At 34.7% G+C, this 25,618-nt stretch overlaps 1 protein-coding gene across 1 annotated transcript in view; it reads right to left on the bottom strand.

Annotated features, from left to right (window-relative positions):
* PCLO (piccolo presynaptic cytomatrix protein) overlaps positions 1-25,618 on the bottom strand; it is a 367,203-nt gene that overhangs the window by 195,048 nt on the left and 146,537 nt on the right.

The raw sequence follows: 25,618 nt of genomic DNA, 5'->3' as shown, positions 1-25,618 counted from the left end.
CAATTAACCAGAGTTCTTTTAGGATTTAGCATATAATCTCCTATCTCTTGATGTGGGTCAAATGTAGTTCTATCTACCAGAGTAGAACTTTACAAGGTACATGAAAAGTTTCAAGAATCATTTGTGCATAATTCTCAATCCGCTTTAGGACTGAAAAATTACTTCATTCTTAATAATATTCACATTTCTGATGCAAATGAGCAAGACACGATCACTGGCTCAAATTGTTTGGTATCTTTCCCCCAGATCATATACTTTCCCCCAGAGTTTTTTGAATCGCTGACTGAAACAGTTCCTTATGTTTCTGCTCCTCGGTATAATCCCTGGGCCACATGCGCCAATCTACTGAGGTGGTCGTAAGACATGCAAATTCTGGTTAATTCTTGGTTGATTCTTTTGCATGCTAAATTATGAAAACTCCTCTCTCATAATACATACAAATGATGGCATGGGAGACTGATTATGTTAGACTAATAATATTGAAGAATTCTTCCCTTATTGATGTATGCTGTGCTTTTTCTTACCTTATGAATATTATAATGTAACAACTAAAGACTTCTAATTGTTACATTTAATAAATACCTATTCTGTAAAGTCCAAGGATGGAAGGTCATACAAATAGCATTGCATTCATGTGCTGCACTGTTATCTGAGTTCAATTTCAAACTGCTTTTCATACTGGATCATTCTTTCTAGTTACATGACTTAAAATCACTTATTGGTCTAGAATATTATTAGGGATCTAAGTTTTATTTCTTATTTCAGCTTCTAATTTCTTTATAGGTATAAAAAATGTTGCTTAATAATAATGACTGAGGTGCACCTGGGTGGCTCAGTGGATTAAGCATCTGCCTTTGGCTCAGGTCCTGGGATCAAGCCCCACGTCAGGCTCCCTGCTCAGCAGGGAGTCTGCTCATCCCACTCCCTCTGCCCCTTCCCCCTCCACTTGTGCTCTTTCTCTCACTCTCTCTCAAATAAATAAAATCTTTAAAAAAATAATGATGACTGCTTTGCAATCTGTAAGCCATTATAATTCTTATCTACTAATCTAAAGAATGAAGACAAAAGTCCATTATTTAATTTTTGTAAAATGCTCTCTATAAAATAAAACCAGTATGCGTTACGGGTTCATTTGCTTTTTGTGTGTACAATCATCCAATACCAATTCTCTTCTTAATTTCAGGTTTCAGCGATTCTAAAGTCAAATGTGGCTTCTATATATCAGAGTTTTATAGAAAAGTCTTAGGAAAGAAACTGTTATGATCCCTTGTGACAAATACGGAAAGCTCGCTCCAGCCCTTGCGCTGAACAGTCCTTGGAGGAGGCACTTCCACAGCACCTACAGAAAATCAATCTTTTTCTGTGGTTTTAAAAACCATTACTCAGCTGAGCCACATCTGAGGACACAAAGAGCTGCATCACTGCTGTTTTGTCACATAGATTCTAAAAACCAAACACAGGTGTGTGTTGAGCATTCCTGGCAGGCCATGTCCTAACATAAAGAAGTTAGGAAGTTTTTCATATACGAGGAACACAGGTATCATTACATTGCAAATTTTTTTCAAAATAATAGTGTGATTCTTTTACCTGAGTTTTTGGAACAAATATTCTTACAAAGTTATCATCCCTTGCTACTTATAGTATATGATACCACAATGGTACACAACTCTCATTAAAATGAAAATGTGTTGAGAAAATAAACAAAACAACTATTTCAAAGTAGTATACTGATGATTTTCACACATTTGAAACGTACCTAAGGCGATAAAAGGTATCATCTATTTAATCCACAGTGTCACATAAAACACCTCATTTTCCCAATTTAAAGTAATGTTTGATAAACCCACAAACAGTAATAACCCACACTAGTATGGTCTGCAAGGCAAATGGAAGGCAATAACGGCAGTCTAAAAGGAAAAGGATCTTATCCTGAGAGCCTCACTGGCTAGATCAAACTTGTGTTTGGCTTAAGATTCCATCCCTATGCAGTTAAACCTGATATTTCTATACTTGGTCTCTCAGTTGCACGATGATTTGCATTTGAAATAATATTATTAAGACAAGCCTAATTCTTTTGACTTTACACTTTGACTAATTTTCACCAAAATTCATTTTGAAACTTATGTTATGATCATGTCAAATAATTATGACAACATAATTCACTTATGTATCTACTCTGTATATATTTATTCTAGTTATATCTATGGAGTACATATACCATTGGGAAAGAATATGTGTATGGCTTATTCCATCAGGGAACTCACATTCAAGTAGAAGGAGTAAGATACAGGTTAAAATAAATATGCAGTAAAAAAAATTATATATATATATACATATATATACATTTATATATGGGAAATGGAAAGGATTTAATGGTTTTAACAGGATTGTCTGATGAATTTGTTTAGAACATAAGGAAACTGATAATTTTTGAATCGCAAAGGAGAATTTTTTCACCCATTAGAAATGCTGAATTAGAAGCCTCATACGCATGTCTCTTTTTTCTGCAGGCCTAGAACCAAAATTAGAAAGCCAACAAATTAAGCAAGCAGAGGAAGTTACAATATCATAAGGAATTAAAAAGGGGAGGAAAGTATAGTAACACCAAAATTTTTATACTTCTTTAAATATGCAAAATTAAATTTTATTAAGAGAGGGCTTAAGAAAAGGCAGAGGCTAGGGTAAAATCAAAAGTAGAAATGAGAAAAGCAAAACTGACAGAATTTTAATAATGAGTAAGATGAATGATAATGAATTTTCAAGAAAGTTCGTTTTGAACAATATGGGTTATTGTCACTATCATATCACCATTAAATACAACCACAATTACTAGAAAAATTGGCTTCATGAGTGACAATTTAGGAAATACCCTACAACCACATAAGATGTAAAAATCTGTAGTTCACAATTTTTTTTGCATTCTTTTTTTTTTTTTTAAGATTTTATTTATTTATTCGACAGAGATAGAGACAGCCAGCGAAAGAGGGAACACAAGCAGGGGGAGTGGGAGAGGAAGAAGCAGGCTCATAGCAGAAGAGCCTGATGTGGGGCTCGATCCCAGATCGCCGGGATCATGCCCTGAGCCGAAGGCAGACGCTTAACCGCTGTGCCACCCAGGCGCCCCTTTTTTTGCATTCTTTACCAAAAATAATCCCAAGGATTTTTGTATCCCTGTATTCAGGGATTTAGTTAAGAAGCATTACATTTCTAGGTCCCAAAAAACATCTGCACTCTTAGCTCCTCAACAGCCACACCATTAAACACTCATAGTGTTTCTAGTCCAGTAACAATCTGGAGATAAAATAAGCAAGATGCCTAAATTATACAAAAATTCAATACATAAATTATCACTGCCGATATAGGATTTTTACCACCTAAAAGGATTTTACCACATGTACTATTAACTTTCTGTAAATTGGAAAACACATGACTATTTATAGTTCGCCTTAAGGTTAAACATCCAAAGAGTTACAGCTTTATCTTTGAAAATAAAGGCAGTGGGACAGGAGCGCCTGGGTGGCTCCATCGGTTGAGTGTCCAACTCCTGGTTTCAGCTCAGGTCACGATCCCATGGTTCATGAGATCAAGCCCCTCGGGCCACTCTGTACTCAGCGGGGAGTCTGCTTGAAGATTCTCTCCCTTTGTCCCTCCCCCCACTCATTCCTTCTCTCTCTCACTCTCTCTAAAACAAAGAAATAAATCTTAAGACAGTAAGACAATCAAAAAATAAATATATTTTATATATTATTATGTAATATATATTTATATAAATTAAAGCCATTGCTGTTATATTATTGCGTTTACTACATAGAAAATACAAGAAAAATACAGATGCTTATGGAGGCTTTTTTTTTTTTTTTAACATACAAGTCATCATTATGGATACTTTCAGTCCATTTGCAGTGGTTTCACTAAGTTCTTAAATTATGTTTTATTTTCAGTATCCTATAAACATCTCCTCATAGTATAAAGCATAAAAATTCTTATCTATATTATTATTAAATGTATCAAATAAATTCAGAAGACTCCATGAGACCAATCAGCTTTTAATTCAGGGCTTCAACATTCATAGCCAGGATATCAAATTCACCTCCAAGTAGGGAAAATTCTGATAAACAAATAGTGTATAAAAACTAACTCCATGTCAATCACAACGTACTAGAATGTATTCAATTGTCAGCTGGTGCATGTTAATAGAATGCTTTTATTTTAACATCAAATCATTAGGGCTTGTTCAAAGCAATGCTCCACAAATCCATTAATCTTAAGAGCAAAGCAGGAAATGAAGGCAATATAAACCCAGAAGAGGGATGCTGCTGTGCTAGTCAGCATTTTTCCATCAATAAGCAATTTGCTTCATGTAACATTTCAGCTGTAACTATAGCAACAATACCATTAAAGAAAATCTCCGAACTTCAGGCCTGCCTATGTATTTTTTTAAGTATCATTTCAGAAGCACGATAATAAGACCTGCAGTAGGTTGAAAGTTGGCCGTTAGACTTAAAATGGTAGAGAACGCCGGGCCACGAAGCCTGCAGGAGCATTCACAGCTGTTATCTGAGAAGTCTTCACCACATTTTAGCATGAATTTTCATTAAAAGACCAACCAGATGAATTTGGAAGCTCAGAGAGTTTCCACCAATAAGAGTATGCAAGCAGAGCTTAGGTGCCCCCTACTCAAAATTCTGTACAGAAAAACCAAAACTCAAATACCCTGGAGTTTCCAGCCTACTATTAAGTCTTTGAGTCAACAATAAAAATCGTATACAGGTTTCTGTTTGTCTGTTTATCTGCTTATCACTCAGAATATTATTTTTTTCAGCTAAAAAATAATTACACTGATGATCTGTTTAGAAATCACTGTTTACTCATAAACAGGCCCCAAAATTGGGGAGCAATGTTACCTGCAACTTGTCACTGGTATCAGTCTCACCTATAGTCTTGGACGAAGGTGTTCTATTTATCTAAGGTCCGTACACTCTTTTTTTAAAGATGATGCTTTGAAGATTTTATTTATTTATTTGAGAGAGAAAGAGAGATAGTAAGAGAGAGAGCATGAGGGGGAGTAGCAGCAGAGGGAGAGGGAGAAGCAGGCTCCCCGCTGAGCTGGGAGCTGATGCGGGGTTCAATCCCAGGACCCCCGGGGATTATGACCCAGGCCAAAGGCAGACACTCAACTTACTGAGCGACCCAGGTGCCCTGGACCCATAACTCTTACAATTCAAGTGGACATTCTGAGTATCAGATTTTTTTTTTGTTTACATTTCTAAATTTATTTCCTTTTGTTATCTGTAAAAAAGGGACAAGGACTGAATTCACAGTTGGCACACTCTTTTTTTCAGATTACACAATCAGTTCCTGGACTATATAATCAGGATATTAGAAATCTGTGCTCATTTATGAGACTACAAGTATATGCAATGATGTATTTGTGGTATTTCTATTCTTATTCTGTCCCTCCTAAAAATGAATGAGATGCGTGTCAGCTCCTCTTCTTATTACACTGCTTTTGCCTAGAATGTATAGCTTCCTTAGTATTTTTGTTCCCATTACAATCAATGAAACAAGAAAAACTCATATCCAAAATACATATGTGAATGATTGGGGTTATTCCTCATTTATTTCCTATGTAGATATAAGAATTACATCAGAATATGTTAGAACATAAATATTAATATGAAAACTAAGAAAAAAACAAATAGGCTTTTTAAATACTAATTTCCAATGGAATCGCTGAATGTTAAGGGTGGGAATCAATAATGAAACCGAACAGAATACTGGATGCCGCTAGGAATCGTACTGGGGTCGTTCTGCCTGTGTTGAAATTGATCTGTGGTCATGTCTCTACTCATCTGTTCTTTTATGTAGATGCTTATTTCTGTAAGACCACACAGCCCCATATACCCACACAAAGTGTCTATTTCACTGATTCCAGGCTCTTAGTGTAAGTTTCTATATAATGTAAACTATATTAACAGATGCTTCCATAAATAGCAACATGCCAACTAAAATCATGCACATTACACCAGTGATTAAAACTATATTTAGATTAGAATTGCATACTCTCAGTGGACATTCTTTTTGTGTCGATTTTTCTTTGGCTAAAACAGGATCATTTTTCTAGTCACTTTCTCATCATAACTCATATGTATTTTTCTAAACTAGGAAGGTGATCTGAGTATTTGATGTTTCAAATACAATTAAAGAATATATAAATACACACATGCATTAATTAAAATACCTCTCAGTTATTACATTAACACAATTTTGACAAAACTTGAAGAAAATCAGGGGCTTAGCTTCCTTTTAGAAAGACACATATATATTTATATTTATGTAAATATGTATATTTATTTGCATGGATAAGAACTACATAGGGCTCATTTCCCTATAACGACTTCCTTCTTTCTTTCCTTCCTTCCCAGCCCTCCCTCCCCTCCTCTCTCCTTCTTTCTTTATATCTGTAGAGAGGGCAGCAAGAAGCGTGAGCTCACTAAGACTATTCTTTGATTAACAAATCAATCTGATTTGGGTTCAATCACAGGCATCAGGGTAAGTGATCTCCCACTAGTGTGTATAAAGGACAACTCCAAACACACAGCTGTTTTCTCACTGGTAACCAATGATGCAAACTTACGGATAATCATACATAATTATTGTGTTGACTTTAGCTAACTCAGCTATAGCAAAAAACAGAAGGCTTAAAGAGAAGGCTTATCTTTGGATTCATGGCATTTCTATTTGTGATTAATTGTTCTAGTGTACTACATTCTAGGTGCATAGTTATTTATATAAGTCTAGTATAAAAAATAACCAACAGTTTAAAAAATATGTCATTTGTGTCATATGGATGGCAAGTTCTTTTTTTTAATAATCGGTTCTCATCCCTCTGCTTTTACAGACTTGTATTTTATTGTTTCCCTATTACAAGAGGTGAGTATTTATTTTGCATATATTAATTATTACATCAAAGCAAAAAATACCTTTTAAGTCTAACATAGTCACTAGTCAGCACTACAGGCAATGAGTAATTGAATTTTATAACAAATTTTGAAGATGTTAACACACTTCATCACAGAGGAATTTTGTTAAGGTTACAAAACTATATGCATGGATGATAGATTATTTAAAGCACATTGAACAAAATCTGTCGAACATTTTACAGGATAAACAAAAAACAGTCCCAGCTTTTAAATTTAATCATCATTGTGGATATAACGTTCGAAGACAGACTAATCTCACAGACGCGGGAGGCTGAAGTGTACAGGAAGGGGGGCTGGCACCAGACTGGATGATGGGAATGCACCAAGGTAGGCGGAGTGATGGGGCAGGTGGTGAGCCCTTCTACAGGACATGGTGCAGTCCTGGAAACCCTTTTGGCAGGGAAGATCAGTATGTTGGTTTTGCAAGGTATAAAATTGTCTAGGGTGAACTATATTTCCAAAAATCCCCTTCCTAAATGTTTCCCATTATAATGTGGTGCCAGAGACATTTTGGGTGAGACATGGAGGGCAGAAGCCAAGCAGCAGCGACAGTGCATTCTGTGTGCTCAGACAGCTGGAACAGGGTCACACGCACTGTTGCAGCTCACACACGTCACTTAGCGCTTGGCTTGGGACAGGAAGCAGGCATGCAGCTGCCCTGTTTTTCTCTGGATTCTTCTTTGGCTTCTTCCTTAGCTCTTAGGGTGGAGACAAGAACAGACAGGGGTTCTGGTCTGTCCTCATGGGTTCTAGCTGGTCCCTGCTCTCCCCTCTTTTAAATTCATCTTTGTGTCCTCTGCCTGCCCTCCATCCTTCAATCTCCAGTAGGCTTTCAGCCATCACTTAGCCAGCTCCCACAACTGCATAAGGTCAAATCCTTAAAACAAATCCCTTATTATATAGATTTTGTACTTCCTAATGGGTCTGTTTCTCTAATTAAAGTCTAAGTGACAGAGTCAGGGTGAGCCAACTGTTATTCAAAGGGTGAGGATGTTTTACACTTTTATACAGTAATTGGTATGTGTGCACAGTAATTCTTATAGTCTATTTCAGATCTTAAGTAGCATGGCAAGGAAAGTACACTTCACTGGAATTCAAGAGAAATAGGGACTATCTTTGTTCTGTCTGTGTGACATGCATAAATGGGTTATCCGGAAGGTTTGGGTTTTTAATTTTTGGGGGGAGTTTTAAAAATTATGGTAAAAAGTTAAAAAGAGGCATCAAAAATAATTTGTGACACACAATGAAAAATTTTAAAAGGGTTGAACATCCATGCATCTATTGTCCACTTAAATGGAATGCTGACAATATTATTAGAGACTTTGCTATCATATACCATTCTATACTCTCCAAGAACAACCACTATCTTAATTTTTGTGTTGTTACACATTTGTTTTTTATGGTTTTAATATATATGCAATTTTTATATACTCTTTACTCTTGTATATTTTTGAACTATATATAGTTTTGTGCTTTTTTCCCCTTTTATTCTTTTTCAGTAAATACTGCCTAGATATGAAAATGATCTATGAGATATGTATGGGGCATAAAGAAAAACTTTATAACGAACACCTCAGAACCACTGATTCAATTAACAAATGGAATACTATCATATTTGAAGCTTCTTTCAAACTCACCTCTTTATAACTTCCAAGTTAACCTCCATCCTATCTTATGGGTCTATAATAATAACATTTGGGCATATTTTTACCCTATATGTTTAAGTCCCTAAACACTACATTGCTTGCTATTGAATATTCTGAAAAATGGTACCTAAATTTACTTTCTGTTTTTGATTCAGATTTTAGAGTCATAGTTGTAGGTGGATAATAGAGATAACCTTCCAAATCAAAGCGCTTCCTCAAAACCAAGCTACAGTGCCACTAGCGAGTACTGATGATAATGACAGACAAATATTATGCGTAAGACCATAGCTAGATGTAGGCGCCGTGTGAAACTAGAAAATGTGCTCACGTGAACTCATTTAACTTCGTTTTTAAAAATGTTAGAGACCCAGCAAAGCACATCTGTGCCAAACTCAGGTTACAAACCAGCACTGTACCCTCCCTTCACTGGACCAGCTTTTAATTAAAAACTTAGTAAAGACCTACAATCAGAGTGATCAAAGATTAATCACTACGAGGCTAATTTTTTAAAAAGGAGAATATAATTGTTCAGATATCCAAAAATGGGGTTCAGAAAAATCTGCACATTCTAAGTTTTTGACTTCACATTTAATAACTAATCAATATTGAGGAATCTCAGTAAGACTTTAAAGTAGTGTTATCCAATTCATTCATGGAATAGTTACTGCTTATTTGCCATGATTTTCATGTTATTTTAAGTGCTACAGATGTAATATTTGCTGTTAGAAGGACCAATGTAATTATATAAAAAGCAACAAAAATGTATTAAATATATATTCGTATGTGATTCATGTATGATTTATACATGGAAGATAATGATCTATTATAGAGTCTAGGCTGAAACTAGTAGGGATAGGAAAAAAATTCAAATTTAAGTAAACATTCAAGAAGGACTTGGTTTCTCAGTTATGGCATGACTCTAGGCATCTGTTTTAAAGCTAGTCATTTCTTCAAGCTGTTCTTTTTCTGGCAGTCAATCATAGACTTGAGGATCTAAGTCTCATATATTAAACCTGAACTCCATCTGTATTTAAAAAATATATAAATACATACATAAATACAGACATATACATTTCTTTTTTATAGGACTACATGTTAATAAAAAAATTTTGAACAATTTGGAACTATCATCAAACATTACCTTCACTATTTCGAAGCCCTGAAAGATTTTTTAAGAATGTAATTTTTAATGATGATGCACTAACCAACTGTGTGGATGTATTTTATTTAATGACCGCACCATTAGAGAAATATTCTAAATACAACAATGCAAACAGAGGTCAGAATTCGACGCCAGGGAACAGAGTATTGAAGAATTTAAAGTAGTTTATTTAATTCCATAAATAAAATACTATCCATCTGCTTCACTATCAGGTACTCAACAATACGCCAACAATGTGTATTACACATTCAAGATGTTCAGAGTTCAACCTCCAGCTCAACATTATATTGCTGCCAACAAACAGGTAGGTGTAGCCCTTGTAAGCCTAAAGACACATTAGTTACTCACAGAATCCAGGGAAGAATAGATATTTCAAGTAGGTTTAACTTTCATGTATGTTGTTGTCTCTGGTTTTCGAGCCAGTAAGGATGGGATGCAGAGAAGAGAGGCTCAGACTGGGAGAATGGATAATATAAAGTCCAATTGGCAAAGATATTAATAAATACTAGGCAGCAAAAAACATTATCATTACCCTATTCATTCATGCATGAATAAACCAGTAATGGACACATAATAACAGAAAGTAAATACTAGCCCACATAAACCAGATTTTGAATAAAAGACATAAGTTCAATTGATTTCCTGCTAAAGAACAAGAGATATTGATGGATGGATCCTAATAACCAGATCCCAAAAGCCTTAGAACTACCACCAACCAGAAAGTCCACTGGACATAATCCCAGAACTTTGCCCGGTCTGTATACCCTCGTCCCCTCAAGGAGCCCAAGACACCACAGTCAACCCTTGTTATCACTGTCTCCATCTCCTCAAATCTGCACAGTGTTTCCTAGACAGTGAGAATATGACAACAGCGATGAGTCAGGAGTGAGGGGAGGGGAACAGAGAGAGAAAAGGAGAGGGTCTTGCCAGAAACACATGGAATGCTTAGTTTTCACACCTGCCCATATTGCACTCTGGATCAATGTGGGAGTGGTATTTCTAGGAATCTGTGGTGTCCCGAAGCCCTCTGAACACAGGAAAGGCAGAACTGCTCCACGGGGAAGTCAGCTGAATCTTCACTGTCTGAAATGCTCAGCCAAGTCAAGTGATTACTGAGTCAGAAAGTGGTATGACTGTATCTGTCATCTTGGAAAGAATCTGATAAAGAAATGTACCCTAAAACAACAACAACAACATTGCTTTCTGAGAGCCTTCAAATGTGTACAGTGTGCTTGGCCGAAAAATAAAACCAGAATTCCCATTTTTAACAGATAGCTGATTTCCATTTAGTGTATAATTTCCTCCCTAGGCTACTTGCATTTGGAGAAGACAAGCTTACCCTGAAGGAATGACTGAAGGTGCATTGCAGAGGTTACAAGCTTGCACAGACGACTAGGGTGGCAAGAGAAGAAATGGAATGAGGGAACTGACACTGCCCAGAAAAACTGTACTAATTTATAAGGAACCTAAAGATTTAAAAATGGAGAAGGAACAGGTTCCGGGAGCCAGTGAATATACTTATCTCACTGAATCATGACAATCAGAGGAGAGAATTTCTACAATCATGTTCACTGCACAGATGAAGAAACTGAAGCATAGAAACTAAAGAGTCATGTCGTGATCGGTATCTAAAGCCAGTAAGTGGCAGATCTCAGAGGCCATAGCTCACAGATTAAGATTTTAAGGAATATAAAGGATACTTAAGTCAGAGTTGAAGGTGGGATTTCTTAGAGATGACACACCAAAGAAGATAACAAGGACCAGATTCTTGGAAAATAGCCTCACTTACACAAGAAGAAAACCAGCAAAGCCAAGTAAACAGGATCATTCAAGAAAGCGGGAGGAAAATCAGCAGTTTTTAGTAAACTCAAGTGAAAAACGAGAATTTCAAAGTGAAAGGCAACACTGACAAATACTGCACTGAGGTTAAATAACAAATATTTCATAAAAAATTGGCAGCCAAGTCTCTTTTTACAATTGAACCAAGTACTCTATTTATATATTTCCTTCTTAATTGTTTGCTTTGTCCCTCTCATCTCTGCAATAACTGTTGTGATGTTTCTCAAGTGGCCTGCAGACGCGACTATAAACAATTGTTTTACCTGTGATTAAATACATAATTGTACCTAAAAACAATGAGTTATGTTTATTACATTGCTTCCCCTTTACGTGATGAGTATAAGCATTTAAAAACATAAATGAAGTGAAACCTTAGAATTCATTTCAAGTGCCATATTAGAATATTGCTTTGAATGACATCAGATTTTGAAGCAGAAATTTATTTGTGGGTGTAATTTTTTTCCATATAGAGTATTAAATGATTAGACTTTATACGAACTTGTGACTGTAGAATGAGGCTCAATATGTTTTCCTTTCTTCTTTCCTAGTTTTTAAAATGGACAGATTGGTTAGGATGTTAACAATGAGAATGTTCTATGTGCTTTGTATATTGACAAATACACTGAAAGTACCACAAAATTTTTTTATTCCTGGAGAAGCTACTGAGATACCACACTCAAACACTTCACTCAATTTATCATTCTACATATTCTCACTAGATATTGTATCGGGTGCCCTCTATTAATAGAGAGATTAAATACCTAGTTGCTTGTTACAGTGAGCCCAAGGTCTAGGAGAAAGAAAGAAAACACAGTCTCAGTATTCTTATAATAAAAACAACTGGTACTCTGGAAACACAATGAAGATGGGATTCATGTATAGCAGGGGACAGTGAGAGTCCAGTAAGGCTGTTCAGAGGAAGTGACAACAGGGCTGAACCGTGAAGTAGTGTTAGCCAGACCAAAAGCATGCTCGGCCAAGGGGCAAGTTTCACAGTGAATTTATTATGACCAGAGAGGAAATGTGTATAGAAAGGGAGTAATGACTGCAACATAGCACCTGCTCAAGAAATGGAACTTTGCTGCCTCACATTTCCATAAATTATCCATAAATACCCATACTATATGTATCCCAGAATATTACCTTTACTTTGCGGACCAGGCTAAAGAAATATTTCAAACGTAAGGTATTAAAGCTTTATTATTTTTTAAAGGAAAGTAAATATATAAATTTGATATTTAGTTTAATTGGGACATATTACACTTAGTATATATTTGGGGCACCTGAATCTGACTCAGGACATAGTTACCCATCTGTTTGTATGGATCCCCAAAAGAGGTCTGGGGGAATTTGGAGGGGGGGTTCCTGGCAGGTGAGCGCATGGAAGTGAAGCAGCTGTGGGCTGCACAGAGCCCACCCCTGTGCCTCAGTCTGTCCAATTCTGTGTAGTTCTAGTGCCGCTGGCCATTCTGGGAGATTAACTATAGGCTTTTTGTATTTTTAATGTTCTAACGGTGATTTCTGTGTTTGACATTAAATTTTTTGAAAAATTATTGGTTATTTGTTCTCTTAGGGACTAAAGATACATGAAGATAGAAGATTACAGAAAAATAAAATTCATTCTCTGCAGACATTTAAAAAATTTAAAAATATAAACATATATTTATTTGTGTAAATATATAGTATATAATTGTATATAATTATATAGTTATATAAATATTGTATGCGTATATTATATAATTATTTAAGTGACTGGCTATTTAGTATTGAGACACATATTTATAAAAGTTATACTATCCAATATATAGCTTCTCATAAATTAGGACATGTAACATTTTCCTCACATTTTATTTTATTTATTTCTCTTAAAGGATTTTATTTATTCATTTGAGAGACAGAGAGTGCAGAAGAGACAGCAGGAGCAGAGGTTAGGGAGAAGCAGGCTTCCTGCTGAGCAGTGAGCCCAGTGCAATGCTGGGCTTGATCCTGGGACCTTGGGATCATGACTAGAGCTGAAGGCAGATGCTCAACTGAAAGAGCCACCCAGGAGCCCCCATTTTAATATTTTCATATTACTTGATCATATTTTAATATTATTGATATTCTGATAAAATCTGTGCATTTAAAATAGAATTTCAAAATATTTACTGGCTTCATGTTACAAGGATCCACAATTAATCTCTGTGCCTTTACAGTGCTATTTATAGTTACACAAAGCACATATTAAATAAAAATTATTAATGAAATAATAAAATTTAAGATGAAATTTTATTATATAGAAGTCTTTGAAAACCTCATCCTTCAGTATTTTGATTTTCTTCCTGCAAAATAGGGGTAATCATTTTCATACCTACTCTATTTTATTTCCGGATACTTTGTGGAAAACAGTGAGGTAAAAATTACTTGATAACTGTAAAGCAGTCTATTAATTTAAGGTGTTTTTAAATTATTTTACTATTATTTTTAAAACATGGTTTTAAGTGGGGTTATCCATAATTATTCTTTATTCACACCAGGCTCAGAGAATCTGACTTTTTTAAAGAAAATATTATTTATTTCTTTATTTACAGAAAATATTATTAATCATAATGTATTTCATATACTCATTTTATATAATCAAGGTTTAAGGCAATCTTAAAACTACTCTTTGAGTTTTTGGTTTATTCTTGCTCTCTAATGCAATTAGCATTTGAGCTAGTTTTTTAAAACTATCTTTCTGTAACAGTCAACAAAAGCATAGGATTAAAAAAGAATATATATCTCTTTATTCCTTCTCACTTTGTTGAATTAAATATTTTTCATATCAGTAATATTCCAGCTAATGGTTAGCTTATTAAAATGATTACTACACATTTTACTTGATTCTATATGTGTTCCTAGAAATTAGGAATTTGGGAAAAGGAATGTTACATATGTTAACATTTTGCTAAACAGTACATATTAAGACCTGACAATACACACTACAGATCTAAGTAAAAATTACATGTTAGTGCACTTTGCCAAAATTCTTAAATATATATATTTACATATGTATATATTATGTAGTCATTTAAAACAACTAAAATTAATGAAATGGAGCATCACACTGCAGGTGTGAATGAGGTCTCGGGCAAAGAGTAAAATGGAGGAAGCAATATTCTGAAGATACAATCAATCCTTGTTGCAGAAGAATCGTTTACCAAACGCATTTGGGTGATGTGTTCTTTTAGGTTTGCATCTAAGTCAAGATAATCTCACGGCACTTGTAAAAACAACTGAAGATGTTATCATCCTAGACTAAATAGACTACTTTACAACATGAATATATTTTGGCAGTTAATATAAAAATAAAATCAGAAAGACTGACACCGTGAGAATAAGCTAATTTCAATTTCATGCGGTATTCTGTTGGGATGGATTTAGGTATATGAAAAAATGTTTTTAATAATCTCTCCACATCTACAACCGTAATATATAATTATGCCTATAACAAATACAAAAGTTTAGTTTTGTGAAGAAATTAACCAAAATGCTAACATTACATCAGGCCACATTAAAGGTTGACTTTCTAATGTGAAAATTTCCTTTCTCTTTCTGAGTATTACTTAATTTTATGGTGCCCTTTTCAAATATTAAGATTCCAAGGAACTCTATTTATTTTACTCATTTAATCACCTTCTCTTATTAACAGTATTATCTTGAATTATTACAAAATAGACTTTAATTCTCTTATGGTAATGTCAATTTCAAAGATGAGGTGTATGCTACAGAAGACATGAGACAGGTGTGTGTTAAAAAAGAAATGAAAATAAAATCAGCATTGTGGCCACGGGCCTAGGTACAGAGCTCTCAAGCGATACCTCCAGAAACACTGTCATTACTGCAACAACCTTGAAAACAAACGCGCATCATTCACCTTGTAACTAGGCCCCGTCCTTTTATCTTAATATTACCTTAAACCTGCTGGCTTTGTTGTTGTTCTTATCCTTGTTTTGTTGTGGTTTTGGTTTTCACAGCTAACAAGCTCACCTAAGCGAGGCTTCTGCTCATTTAGCTACATTTAGCCCTATTGTTTCTCTTATCTGGGCAAAACACTTCAGGCCCCTCATCCCTGGGAAAACTTTCAGTAAGCTCTATGCATGCTTCTTGATACTTTCAAGGCCATCCAGGGATCGTCATTATTGCAACAGGTGTTATTTTAAATAAAATTTATTATAGTTTAATTTGAAAAGTATCCTTGAGTAGACAATGTGTGTCAAATGAAAATATTCTTAGAATGTGGTATAAAATCAAGTATGAAGCTGAGAACAGTTTCTACTGAGAAAGTTGTAGGAATATTATAATAATTTATTATTTCCACCTAATCATTCTTAAATCTGGAGTTTTCCCCTATGATGACTGGCTAAATCTATTTAGTCAAACTAATGTTAGTCTGAACCTAGAAATGGATCCTCACAGTGAGCATTAGCTGACCCAGTATATAACCATAAATCCTCAAATGTTCTCATTAAAAGCTGGTGGGAGAGTGCCAAAGTTCAACTCATGAAAAGCAATTATAATGGCAGGGTGGTAGGACAGGCAAGATAATAGTGTTCAGGCAGATGGCTTTCTGAGCTCTGTTTCAGTCCTAGATATACTTAAGAGGATCAAGAAGAATGAACAGAATGGACGTTCTTCAAGCAAACCTCCATGACCTTTGTTTTAGCCAACTTTTTTAGAAAAGCTTTATCTGACCTGAGGCTAATTCAGGATCATACTAATGAAAAGCACCTGGAGTGCAGTCATACTGTGCAGCCCATCTTAGTCGGGGAGCTACGTATTTTAAAACTTTGCAGCCAAACACGGGTTCTGACTGATACTTAGCTATCATCTTATGAATGCTGATCGGCTGAACAAAGCCGTGTGTTGAAGGGGAGGGCTGTGTCTTTCAGGGCTTGATTTCTGTAGTGTCTATTACAAAACCATAAAATATTTTAAGTTAATATTTGGTTAAAATTGTCAATGCCTGTGCCAATAAACCAACATGAATCCAAAGCTGCACATATTGCTAAGAGCTAAAAATACTATATACAGAATAGGAAAAAAATTAAAACGTCCTTCATTTTAAGAATAACAGAACAAAATTGATACTTTTTAGTCATTAAAAATATCTTGTGATATGTCCAGTACGGTTCCTTAAAAATCAGTCTGCTTCAACCACGTGCTTAAAAATTAGAAATAATAATACTGTTGTCTATTCTCATGTATACTTTTTACATCCTTGTATATCTGAATAAAGACTATTGAAGTTAGAAGAGTTTTATGATACCTTTAAGAGAGAAATGGTATCAAATAAATGCTTTCTCAGTCCGTATTTCTCATATACATTTTTATATCATTAACACATTTTAATTCAGAGTAAGTCATTTTAAGATTATATTTTTCTCATAATTAATAAAGTCATAAATGAGGTTATGACTATACTCAAGAAAGATGAAGGAAAAAATATAAGAACTTCACAATAATTTTGAGAGAATCACTAGAATCAGAAAAAAAAAAAAGAGTATAGGTTGTTTTTGTTTTTAAACCTGTCATCAAATTTCATCATAACTTACCAAGATTATTATATGCATCCTCGGCAGATGGGCTCATTCATATGTGATTTGTAACAGCTTTCTTCTCAAACAGATTTTTAAATATGCACCAAAATAAATTAGAAACATGCTCTCATATAATGAACAAGATAAGGAATTTTTCTAAGTCCAAATATGCTCACTCTAAAATAACAAGCCAATTTTTTTTTTCCTTAAAGATTGCACTATATTTGAGTGAGGAAAGCTTCAATGACACACAGGAGAATGATTCTCTTAACTCTTTCATATTTCAATTATTCATTTAAGGTAATGCCTGTTTTAATTTGCCCAATTTTCACTCCTTATTATTAAAATTAAAAGGCAGATTTACGGGTGCCTGAGTGGCTCAGTTGGTTAAGCAACCGACTCTCGGTCTCAGTTCAGGTCATGATCTCAGGGTTGTGAGATCAAGCCCTACATCGGGCTCTGGGCCCAATGTGTGGAGTCTGCTTGAGATCCTTTCCCCTCCATCACCCTCCACTTTCACTCCTCCCTCTGTTCTCTTCTAAAATTAAAAATAATAATAATAATAAAAAAACAGATCTTATCCAGGTATTGCTCTATAAACAAAAGCAAACACAAGATGATGAGTTAAATATAATGGCATGGTGGAAGGGCAGGCAAGGTAACAATCCCCAGGCAGATGGCTTTCTGATGCTTTATTTCAGCCCTAGAGTACATTTAAGAGGATAATGAAGAATGAAAAGAATGGACATTTTTCAGTGAAACCTCCATGATATTTATTTTGACCATTTGACCATGACATTATTTTTGACCAGGACATTTATTTTAGAGAACTGTGACCTGAAGCTAATTCAGGAATATACTATGAGAAGCACCTGGAGGGCAGTTATTGTGTGAAGCCCATATTAGTTGGGGAGCTAAGTATTTTAATACCATTTAGGCAAACTTGGGTTTGAAATGACATACTGAGTGTCATGTGAACCCAACCAAATGAATTATATCTACATATTTCAGAAACAAAATCTGAAGTGCATTTAACTGAAAGTTCAGTTCTCTTGGATGTACTATGGGGATGGGTTGGTGAAGGGCTACGGGCTGTTTTCCAAATTTAAAACTTGAATAAATCTCTACAAATGCATAATTTAAAGAGAGTAGTATCAGACATTTTCTATCAAATTCCTGAAATATCATTTTTGATCACCGGGGACTTCCATTATTTATATATGTATATCTAGAAAGGAGTATTCAATTTTACTTAAATCTATTTTACAACTCTTATAGGAAGTGATCACATTAAATATATGCAATTTGTGGCCCAGTTTAAACCATCAATCATCTTCAACAGATGAAAATCTGAGGACACTAACATTTTAACCGGGTTTTACAAAGAGAATTATAGCAAAGTGGCTAATACATTGAGGTAGATAAGACAAAGTAAAATCTTCGTTTTCCTACATATTATTTATTGGGCTTTTGGAAAAACAGTCAATTTTTCTCATCTCTGAAGTAGAGGTAACAGCTACGAAGTGTATGGAGATTATATCTCTATAGACATATATAAAACATACAGTTTTTTCTTTGTTATTCAAAAATTTATGTAACATTTATGTTATCCAGGTCTCTTATCCTACTCCTCCTTGCTTCTCAGAAGCTTGAAGACTGTTCTCAATTATTAGCAATTCTGACAGAAGATGACTAGAGAAAGAGCATAAATGTAGGTTGATATTTTAAAAGCAGGAAATAAGAATCACTGAAAAAATGGAAAATGAAAGATGAAAAAGCAATCTAACATAAACCTGTGATCTGTTATGTTTTATTCTAATCTGTTTTCCTATTTTATATTCTATTTTTATTCCAATTTTCTTTCTATTTTAATAGTTGATATGCTCATTTACTACCTCATCTGTGCAGTGAGAGTTCCATACTCATTTGGTATATTTACAATTTTTCCTACTGCTTCCATTTAGCCGTATAATATGACCACACTCAGTGCTATTTATTAATATATTTGCTTATATCACTGAAAACAGCAATAAAGTATACATAAAAAATTATTTTGCCATTTTTCAATTTTTACATACTTAAAATGTTGCCAGTTTTCACTAAGGCAGCTTTTAAATTGTGTCTGTAGGGTCATCACAAATCCATCTGTAACACTGAGTTGGATGAGTCAGGGTTTTCTTGTTACCGCATTGACTTCTCAAGGGGCTGAATTTCTAAATTACACATAGATCCTTCTAAATGAAAAAATAAAAACTAGGATTACTGCTAGCTCCTGTCTAGTGAACTACCTGCTTTTTTTTCCTTCTTCTTCTTCTTTTTAAGGTACAGAAACTAAATCCGAGGAGGTACAGAAACTAAAAAAGCACTTGACTTTCCTAATCAATTATCTCTAGTCAAGAAAGGTTCTACTATTTTCTTAACTCTTGAAAGGTGAAACATACGCTAAAATCAAATCTATTTCAAAAATCTTAAAGAACTTAACATTATTATAATCCAGGGATTTGCTTCTGTGATTCTAGCTCCCTAAAGCATATAATTTATTTGAAGGATAATATAGCATTCTCAATAAAAGAAGAAAAAGCCAGTACTTTTTAACTGTGGTACCTACGTTTTATATATGATTTTGAATAAATGGAATTTAAATTTGTTCAGTCTTCAATCTGATCTTAAATCCACTAATACCACAAGTCGTTTAAGGTAAAACATTGATAAAGCTACCATATATTTATTCTCTTTAGATAGAACAATATTATTTTGAAATATCTTTTTCTTGCGGAGTTTTCCCTTCCTTTTATTTCCATCTGACGGTTTATACAGTACTGAGTGCCATGGGAAACAATGACGACATGGTTAAAAGAATTAGTTACTTGGCAGTCTCTTGATCTGTCTTTTCCCAAACCTGAACCCATTAAGGAGACTACTGGCAGCATTGTATAGGGAGAACTCTGAGGTAGCAGAACATTAAAACTGAAGAGCAAAAAATTTTTTCTTTGTGATTATAAAAAGATTTCTTAGGCTCAGATAATGACAGAAATTGAAGAAAGTTTATGGAGAACAGTGAAGGGAGATGGGGGAATGGGGCCCGAAGTTATACTTTCTATGCAAACCTAAATAGGGAGGCATGAAGGAATCCTTCCCCAGAGAAGCTGTGGGAATTGAGGATAAGACTCAGAGTCAATGGAGTCATCGTATAGGTATACAGGACCACCGCGTGTCTGGCAGTGTTTTATATGCCCCAGAATTACACCTACGGGGCAGAAACATTTCTGTGACTTTTTTTATGGCTTCCTAAAACCAGCACAACCATGGAAATAGGAAAAGAGCTGGCTCACTAAAATGCGTGGACTAAGACCAAGGACAAGATGGATTTTTTGATATTTACCTTATGGACATATGACTTGATTACCATATAGGTAATAATTACCACATCCCTGCCATGACTCTTTAAAAACCTACTGAATCTTGTACACAGTGGGAGCTATCACAGGTGGATTCCACACTGACTCAGATTAAGTTGTCGCTAACTTACTAGATGGAGCACAAAATACAACTTGATTTTGGTTACAAATAAATAATTGACTGCAACTTGTTATTTGCATACCTGAGATTGTTGATTATAATTCATAACTACTACAAATAGAAAAGACTTTGACCTCTATCATGTCTTTAAGAAAGACTTTATTTTGCATAATAATGTATGATCTGTTTGCATGATTGGTGTTATTATTGATTAAATATGATATCTCCGCAGATGATATCTAAATGTGATTATGCTCCCTGAGAAACATCATTAAACATTGATACAATTAATTATATCACATCAACGGGGAAAAAGTTATTAGGAAAGCACATCATGGTATAATAGGCAAATAAAATCACCACAAAATTCATTCATATCCATAACAATAAAGTAAACGATCAAATGAAGCAGGAGTTATTTCTAAGTTTTTCAAAATTGATAATCATTTATTTCTTGCTTACTAATTTTAGAATCAGCCAGTACTTACTAACAGGCCCGAAAAATGGGTAATCTGGGTAAAGTCTGAAAAAAGTAGTCAATTATTTATGTTTCATTTAATTATTAAATAAACATTTATGAACAATAATACTATTCATAAAAGTAATTATGAACAATAATGTTCTAAGAACTCTTACTACCCGATGGGGATAAAATGTGAATTGGATGTGCACTTTTCACTCATATAATTGTGTATCTCTATAACTTTTATGTATGTATATCAATCTATTATCTACATGTAGTGTTACCATACCATTGGAATATTATGCCTGTATATATTAATTATATATATATACAAATTTATAGTAAAAATTTTATGTCTTCAGACTTACGATGTAATTTGAAAATGTGTCATAAAACACTGAGTTAACAGCAACAATTTAAAATTGAATATCATGAATTAGCTATAGTGGTTTATATATACCTTATTAACTCAATTTTTTTAATGTACATTATTATAGCCTTATTATCTCTTTCTATTCTTACACACACATTTCTGATAAACATAAGTAAAAAGTGTACATTTGTTATTTTAGAAATTTATTATCTATGACAAATTATTTTCTTTTAAGAACCTGACTTGGTGGTATCATGGTCAAGTCAATGTCATTTTGATAAATTATTGACTAGCAATTTATTCAGATGTTTGGGGGCCACCATTCCTTCTTACTGGCTGTCAGCGACCACGCAAATTAAAGTCTCTGCTCATGGCTACCACATCGTTGTTATAATATTTTCAGATAAAACTTTTATTGGGAATTTTTAAAGTGACTTTTCAAAGATATATACTAGGATAAGAGATACCTGCAAATTCTAAACATCGTAGGATCATATAGTGATTTTAGAACCCTTCTTTGTAGTACATTTTAGCCTTATTCAGAGAAAACACTATTCATTTTCAAAACAAAATATCAATCAACTGCATTGCACTATTATTAGGTTGCCCTGTAAAAACACTTCATCTCCTTTCCCAGGGGGAGCAATTCATAAGGCAAATGTAAAAATGTTCTCCCTACCAGCACTTGCTTAAGTTAGTTTCACAGAGCAATCCTTTCAGGTCTCTACCCTGTATATACTTATTGGTATGTTAAATTGCTTTCTGCCATTACTCTGTACAGTTCTGCAAACTGCATTTTCCCTGAAAGCCTATGACTGGTAAGAGACATGGGCCTGTCGAATCCAGGAACTCTGGCATCTCCCACCAATATGAGAAAACATTTTAAGAAACAGTCTGCATCTTCATCTCAATAAAATCACTGCACGGTCCCTTTTTTTTCATAAACATAATAGCAATTACTACTGAAAAGAACGATCTTCTTGTTTCTATTTGCCTGAATGCTTAACACTGCTAAACTGAATAATCACCTAGGTTGGCCCCAGACCATGAGAACTATGTGTCTTAATATCTGTGACCTTCTCTCCATAGACAGCTACAAAGAAAGACATAAGCTCTTCCTCCTTGTTTCTCTCCACAATCATAAAGCCTCAGCCCTGGAGGGGAAGGAAGATAAATGGCCACTGTCCGTGCGCCCGCTGCTCTCCACAATTAATACCAAATAAGAGAGTAGTTAGCTGAGATGAGAAAGCAGCCAAAAGTCTTCAAAGAGTCTACTGTAGTGCTCTGAAATAAAAGAACATATCTACAAAGTATTTTAAAGTCACCATACTAGGCATCATACCTGAGTGCCTTATAACACTTCCCATAAAAATCGATGCCTTTCATTTTGTGAATTCAGAAATGACACGGACATCTATATGATTGTCACTCTTTTACAGTAGTTCACAAAGGAACTGCTTTCGAAATGATCTGAAAAGTCCAAAATTTCCTGAAGTGGGACAGGAATTATCTAGTAATCAATGCATCTATACCAAATGTGTTGTGGAGGGAGGGCGCGGTGTGGGAGGAACTTAACTGATTAAATATACCTAAGCTTAATGATGTATCTGGTAATCAAGAAACGTGCTTAGTACTGGTTCTATAACACACAGTCATACATTTAAATTCACGTAAGTCTGTATTTGATATTACCTTACAAGGTGAAATTCTAACTGCGTATTATTTAAAATATGTAATTTCCCCCCTCCACCACATTGGAACTTTAGATAATCAAATATGTTCCATGTGATTGAATCTCAATAGAGAACTGTTGACATTTCATTAAATTTATTCACATCTCTTACTCAAAAACACAATTTACATAAAGAGATACAGTAAATGCAATATATTTCTGTAAAATCTAAAAAAAAAAGTGACAGATCTACCATGTCGACCATAAAGATATTCTTAATTACAGAATATTTTACTGCTCTTAGTCTACTACACATTTACCAAGTAAGTAGCTGAATTGCTTTGTTTCATAAGCAGGAGCAGATCGAGAATGAGGAATGACTATGCAGTCTTTCAAAAAGCTATGAATTTGAATTCCAGTTTTGACACCTATTAGTAGTTTTGTTTAGAGTGATTATTTTACCACTCTAATCATCTCCTTTTTTCATAGGAAAAAAATGGTGAAAATAACCCACTTAGCAGTAAAATGAGATTTAAAAAACTAATTAAATATAATAGACTATGTCTCGTAATGAGAAAAAAACATTAAAAAGAAAAAATGGATTAAGACTTAGCAAAGCTAGGTCGTTGATGCAATACCTCACTAACATGGGAAGCAGAGGTTAAAGTGAGGTCATTCAAATTACAGAGAAAGATCGAATGCTGAAATTTTTAAATGAGAGGAAAATGTCTTACTGTATGACATAATTTAGACAATAATCTTAGATTCGATGTAAAACGTAAGACACACTCAAAGTTTCAAAATACAGCGAACTTTTTTAAGTATCACTCATCATTCAATAACTATGTATCAACTAATAGGCACTAAGTAGTAAGACAGTGAATAAACAGTTTCTACCTTCTGGAGACTTACAACGTAGCAAGGGAGACAGATGCTAAAGAGATATTGACAAGTTTAATAATTAATTAAAATTGCAAATAGTGTTAGCAAGAATTCTCTGTGTTTTGAAAAGGGATATGCAACTTAGAGTAAAATGTCTTCCCTAAGGAACTGACATATGAGTTAAAAATTAGGTAGTGAACAGAGTAAGGAGGTTACTCTGGGAAATCAGCATTTGTGGATGGAAGTGATCATATGAGAGACGCTGAGGCTCCAGGGCACAGGGCCTTATGAACTGTAGAAAGGATTTTAAAAAGAGTGTCAAGAGCAGTTAGGAGGCCATCAAAGAGGGCTGAGCCAGCAGATGACTTGATCCCATATCTGCTTCCAAAATACCACTGTGTAAGACATGGATTAGAGAAAGGACATGGATAAGACATCGGACTGCAAGAGTCCCAATGAGAAATGGAGCGTTAGGTTTTACGAGAGGAAGCAGAGGTACAAGAGTGATCTAAGAAAAGTTAGAAAGTACAGCTCATGTAACTTCGAATTTGAGTGAATGTGGGCAGTGAGGAAGGAAGTGTAAAGATTACTTCCTATTACTGGCTCAAATTTCTGAGTGGATTGCTGTGTCATCTACTAAGACAAAAAAGAGGGAGAAGAAGATATTTGGATAACCTATATTTTAAAGGCAGCCTTTAAGATATCAAGTGATGATGCCACGGTAACTGGATTTACAGGGTCTGAAGTTGAGAAAAGAGATGATACAGAGACAGAGGTTTGGGAGTTAGAGTGAATGTATTGATATTTTAAGCTTATGGAAATTCATGGGCTCCAAGGAAAAGGATGGAGGGCGAGAAGGCATGGGGAGCTGTGGCCACGTCCTGAAGCTGCATAATATCTAGAAGTTAGGTTGAAGACAACTGTCTAACATGGGAGACTCAGAAGGAATGAGCAAAAGCACGGATGGAACAGAGGAAGAATGTGTGGAACCACAGAAACCAACAAAAGAGAGTGAGGAAGGAGCAGTCCTTTGCCCTGGATGGACTGATAGTGCAAATAAGTTGGGTATCCAGATACAGACTGAAATTCATTACAGATATTAGCAAGAACTAATAGTCTAGGTAAACTCATATAAGAAAGTTCTGGATTGTAGTGTGTCAAGGGGTGGCTGGCATAGGAGGAAATGCAACCATAAAGTATAAATAACTCTTCGGAGAAGTTTGGCTGTGAAAGAGTAGGTGGTAATAAATCAGTTGCATGAAATGAATATAATGTTAAGAGAGAAGCAATGTAACACAGGCCATAAAATGTGCCAACAGATGGCCTGGGTTTGGACACTGACTGTCCTACTTCCTGGTTCTGTGGTCTTAGATAAGTTACTTAATCTTTCTATGCCTCAACTCCTTCATCTCAAAATTGGTGACAATAATAACCTCATTACGCCTTGGGGAAAAAAACTGACATATGAAGAGTACTTAGAACCAGGCCTGGTACACAGTAAATACTGTATTTGTTATTTGT

The sequence above is a fragment of the Ursus maritimus genome, unplaced genomic scaffold (assembly GCF_017311325.1).
Source record: "Ursus maritimus isolate PB19 unplaced genomic scaffold, ASM1731132v1 scaffold_3, whole genome shotgun sequence".
NCBI lineage: Eukaryota > Metazoa > Chordata > Mammalia > Carnivora > Ursidae > Ursus > Ursus maritimus.
This window is presented reverse-complemented; position numbering and strand designations above follow the sequence as displayed.